Source organism: Bombus affinis, chromosome 16, assembly GCF_024516045.1.
Source record: "Bombus affinis isolate iyBomAffi1 chromosome 16, iyBomAffi1.2, whole genome shotgun sequence".
NCBI classification, from domain to species: domain Eukaryota; kingdom Metazoa; phylum Arthropoda; class Insecta; order Hymenoptera; family Apidae; genus Bombus; species Bombus affinis.
Window position 1 is genome coordinate 3,519,504 of NC_066359.1, and position 6,000 is coordinate 3,525,503.

Below are 6,000 nucleotides of genomic sequence, written 5' to 3' on the forward strand. Positions count from 1 at the left end.
GTGGTAGAAGCAGTCACGTGGAAGACACGATCTGTGCCAGACAGCTCTTATTGCAGCTTCTAGAAATTACGAAAAATCTACAAGGAGATGCAGCGTAGAACTTTCTTTTTTTTTAAACTAATCGTTTTTTCCACTCGAATACCTCAATATCTCTTTCCAGAGAATTAAAAAATACATCGAATAGAGTACAGAAAAGTGTATTGTTTCATCAAAAAAAAAAAAAAAAAAAAAAGAGAGAGAGAAAGAAGAAAAATAGAAAACTTTCCATCGAAGTAAAACCTTTTCGAAATTCGTAATATCGTAATCTGTAGTCGACTGAAAGCTGATACAATTTTCGTTCGAAATATATTTTTCTCCGACTATCGAAAGTGGCTGAAAAATTTGATTGTGTCTAGCTTTTAGACGACTCTGTGTACAATGGAAAACTCAGGAAAACTACACGATATATTAGAACAACACAAACGTTTCACGCTTTTGCCTAAAAACGACACGCGTTCTATACATTTCCTAGGTATTACAATATAAAATATCGACGTTTTACACATTGCCGGCAACATATACTCCGAATAAAGGGAATTACAAAGTAGCCTGAAGAAGTTTTTGGATGAAGGAAAAGTTTCCGTGTTCCGGAACTGCAACTGGAAACTCGCGAAGCACTCGCTACGAAACGACTATCGACCGGCATTTTCGTGAATAATGGAACACCGTTAATTGACGACCGCAGACTTAAGGAGAACGATATTGGGAGCAAGACGGTGGAACTCGGAGAGATTTCAAGAGCTTCCTAACGAATCGACACTGGTACAGAACCAACCAGTGGCGAAATCGCCGGATCCTTTTGCATTATCGAGGAAACCCTGGAGGACACATTCCGGTCGCTTTGCATGGACTGCACTTTGTTCGTGATCGGGATAGATGGAATCGAGTAACTTGCAAATATAAATTCGAATCTGATTAGAAAATTTCCTCTGAGGAAAATGTAAAACGATACTCTTCCTCTCTCTCTCTCTCTGTCTCACAGTAGATTATGTTCTAGTTAGATTAGTAGAAACTGCCTTTTTTAAACGGGTCAAATCCACGAGTAACGATAATTAATTTGGGAAAAATTGCCTATGAAAAGGAAATGGCGAAAATAGAGAGGAAAATGGTAGAATAAAATGTAATTTAACCTGGTTTAAGGTCTCATTTTCAACGAAATAAAGGTTCGAACGTACGGGTATTCAACAAGTTTCGAATGTAATTTTCACGAGAACAAAGCGCCGTATAAACAAATTTCCATTCTACACTTTCGACTTATTTTTTCATCTGAAATTACTCCATTGCGCTCGATATAGCTAGTTAGTTTGCAGAACTAACTAAATTTGCAAAAGCAGATTGTACTCGCATGGGAACACACCTACCAGAAAAAAAGTTTATTTAAATAATTGTTATAGCACCTTAAAGTTTATTTTCTTTAAAAAAAAACACATTCTTTTTTAAACCCGTCAAAATTTTTAATTTCACATTTTCTTCTACTGTTGTTTAGCTCACCCGGAAGAAAAGTACATAATAATTCAATCCTTTTTTGGTTGTTTGTTTCAGTCAAAAATTACGAGGTGGCGACAAGACGCCCATGAAGTAGGCTTAGAAGTCTGTTACAATTTTTCTTTTTACTTTAACAAAAATTTTGTTCTATTCGTTAAATATATATAAAAGCATACCTCAAAATTCAATAACTTCATTTCTTTCCTTCCCTTCTAAAAAAAATCACAAAAATACGCTGCTTTAGAACATTCCAATTCAGGACAATTCCAAACATCATTTCGCCAGTGATTTGTACAACGTTTTGCGTGCGTCGTGTCGATCAGTTTCGTGGCTTAATATCTTTATTAACGAGCTTGTTATATCGTTTCCAACGGATTATAAACTCGCAACCGTAGACAGGTCTGGAATTAACGGTTTTGCCGAAGACAGAGCCAGCAATATGATGGCGTTGTCTCGGAGTTCTGCTTCGCGACGCTTTAATCGAACTTGCAGCCGCGGCTATCTCCGCGGCAGGACTCGCGTAATTTGCGAGGCTGGTTCTTATCGAGGAAGAACGTGCCGCTGACAAATTGCTACGCTACTGGAGCGAGAGACTCGTTGATCGAACCGAGCCTGATAAATGAAGATACGTTTCAACTGGAACAATCTGTTGGCCTTCGAATGGAATTACTTTTGGTTTTATGGGCAACCTCCGGCCTCATCGCGCGTAGCAAAGTCGCGAAATCGATTCAGAAACGGGTCGACCCGATTTTTCTCCCCATTTCCCGTTAACAATCTATGTAGCGGGTATTTTGCGCTTGTTGGTTCCTTTTACTTTTAAAGCCACGATATTTTTACCATCTGTTGTCCTTCTTTTTACTTTGCTATATCCTTCTCGATTGAACGAATTCGAATTTGGAACGAAATCTGGCGATAAAAAAGATATGTATATTCTCGAGGGTTTTGCCATTCGAGAAAAGTGTGTTTTATTTTACGACCAGATATAACGAGTGACAAATAAAAAAGACGAAGAAAGTGATCTCTTTTGCGAACACGCAAAATTTTCAATGCAACTTATCACGAAATAAACAGGTCGATACGAGTGGTAAATCTCGTTCCGTATTTTACGTAAATTTGTTGAATTTTAACAGCCACGCTGACCTCCTCCGTTTCTCTGTGAAATCCTGCACCGGGTCGATATGCTCTGGAAAACCTTAATCCGGCCCTGACAAATGGCAGTATAAAAAAAGAATATTGTTACAGGTATTCGGTAGCTACACGAAACGACGGTTTATATCGCAGAGAAAATGAAGAAGACGGTCAACGATGTTCGTTGATATCCGGGTTATTGATCAGGCAGAAAGGTTTCCGGAAAACCTGCGAAAGTATTTCACATCGCGTATAATTAGTCGCGCGACGTACTATACGCGTGAAAGCCTTCTATGGTAGGTGGTTCGGACATTACGAGTCAGCGTAAAAGTCAAAGTGTTGGGGATTAAAACGCGTAAACCTCAGCGTCTGACCTCATAACCTCACCGTGCCTCTTGCAGGTGCTATATTCGCAACAAAGGTTGGAAATCGGAGCAGCGGAGGCGTGTTAGGGTTAGGTCTATTCACAGGTTTCATTAACGGGCGGGATAGCCGAAGCTGTGGTAATCGTTCGGAAAATGATAGTGGAGGCCCTGTTCATTTGCATCTGTTTTAATCGACACCGGAGCCGCCATATAGTTGGTATGGTAATTGAACGAGATTTCCCATTAAAATGTATGACCGGGCGACGCGAGCCAGGCTGTGATTTAACGTTGGAAAAGAAAAAGGCACCAAGGAACGTATTACACCCAGTGGTTTTCTCAAAGGGAAACGCGTGCAGGATGTTTGTAGGATGGCCCGTAGCTCACAGAGGCTCTCTCCATGGCAGGAAGAAACGTTGCAGTTACGCGGACCAACCGCAGCCACCAGCTAATTACACGCGAGTCCAGGTTGGTTCGTTGGTCTGTAGAACCTGGGCATGATAGAGAGCGAAGGCATTTCACCAGCTAGAGTTTCATTTCATTAAAGTTAGCTCGACCCGGCGAGCAATCTTTCAGCAATCAAAGTTGCGTCTAGACTCGTTCAGTCTGACTGGATACGCTTCTTTCCACGATTCACGTCGTGTCCAACTTCTTGCTTGATCGCTACAGCTGCGCTGTCAGAGTCGATACCGCGAAACCTGCAGATTCCAGCTGTTTTTGTCCAACTTACCAGCGTTACTAGTGTTAATAAATAGCGCTTCACGACGTTAACGAGTTTCCTAATGGAGCAAATTTCTAATTACGCGAGTATCTGGATTATACAAATTGGTTTCAGGCATCGTACACATAGCCAAAGTTAGGCAGTTCATTGTTTCCAAATCAATTCCAATACAAAAGTTCCTCCGCTTGGGATTTGCATTAGAAACCATAAGAGGTTGGTCCTTGGTCTTCGTGTTAGCAAAGTATTTCGATTATGCAAGTTGCTTTCGGATACCAAATAAAATGTCTGCAAAGTCCGATTCTACTTCTACCAACTACAGAATCGTACAACTGTACAACTTTAATTTCAACCACGGACTTTTGTATCGTATGTTATGTACACGCTTAAGATTCTTAAGATTCTATAGAGTTTCTATGAAAATTCCTATCTGTCAATAAGTATCTGAAGAAAACAAAGGAAGAATTAATGGCACTGCGAAACGTTCATCCCTGCGCTAGATCAAATTACAGTGGTAGGTTCAACCTTAGAATTTGAATCACAAAGTTATCTTATCTAAATGGACTCAGTAGGCTGTTAAAATTGCTGCTGACTAATAGAAAAATTCCTATGTGTTCACATGAGATTCAAGAGAAAGTAGAGGAAGAATTAATGGCACTGTGAAACGTTCATCCCTGCGCTAGATCAAATTACAGTCAGAGGTTCAAGTTTAGAATTGGAATCACAAAGTTATCTTATCTAAATGGACTCAGTAGGCTGTTAAAATTGCTGCTGACTAATACAAAAATTCCTATGTGTTCACATGAGATTCAAGAGAAAATAGAGGAAGAATTAATGGCACTGTGAAACGTTCATGCCTGCACTACGTCAAATCGCAGTTGGACGTTCGAGTGGATTGTTCCTATAGAAGAAATCTGTTCATGTCTAAATAAAAATCCTGCGGGGGCGTAGGCTGGCGCGATTTAAAGGGTAATCGTTTATCGAGATCTTGAAGAGCAACGTGTTGGCGTTGAGTAGCGAATGGTATGACGGTATAACGAGCGATATGCGTGTCAGTGAGAAGCCGTATCAGCGTGGGACTAGAGTGGCTAGAGAGAGAAGTAGCCTGGTGTCGTTTGGCAAAAGGTCGGTGCTCGTGACAAATCGAAATCACAGAATGGAGCCGGCCGCACGAATTAATGGACAGAACTGGCGTGTTCCGAGATTGCCCTGTCTCTACAATAAGACGACGATAAATTTTTAACGAGGCCCTCCATTTAATGAATTGAATGAAATATCGCTATACAGGCTGTCGCAAAATATTTCACCATCCCAGAAGCACAGAAACCGATTGATCCCGCTTTTTGTCAATTTCTTCACCTCATCAGCGACTAATTATCGTTCAAGCACTCGCAAACCATCTACTTCCATAAACTTACTTCTCACTCGTTGCGAGAGAACGTCACAAATAATAGCAAGTTCGAAGGTTTTGAAAGACCGTGTAACATCGTTGCTTTCTTCTCTTCGTCTGCTTTTCAACTTGCTCAGAATGGAGATCCATTTGTATCGTTTGACCGATACTATCTTCATCGACGAGATTCCATCGGCAACAAACTTCGCTGACATCATACTTCGCTTACTTTAAATTTTATCGACGACACGATTCTCACCGACGATAAAAATCGATCGACACAGCGTTTAACCAACTGTTACAGGATCTGATCCACAAGATCTACATACAAACGTAGATACGTATGCTCGCTTTTTCACAGGAATAAACCTGTTCCAAGCCAATACCAATCCACTTGCGAGCAAATTTCAAGAAAAGTGCCTCTGCCAAAAATCACACCTGCCACTTCGATCGCTACTGGTTTGGACCAGGTTTCAGCAAGACGTATCAGTCAATGTTGCTGCAATGACGTGCTGTTAATGTTGCAGATACAGGCAAAGGATAAAACGTAAGTTGATACAACGCTGGAAACCGTACTCTGCCCAAGTTTCATATAAACTGAATATAAAATGAACGATCACCTGTGCCTCGATCGCTGTTGCTTTCGACCAAAATTGTAATCGACGAAGTGTGGCGTCCGCTGTGGATGAAATCTTGTCGGTGAAAACAGCGTGAATGTCAGTAACAACAGTAACAATGAAGTAAGTGGCTGATTCTATAGGGTCGATCCTGGACCTTGAGGCGATCCAACATATTCGTTTACAAGCACGTGCTTCGAGTTTCGCTTTTCAAGTTGCCAACTCCCACACACGCTTCATGTTACTTCAGGAACCAACGCG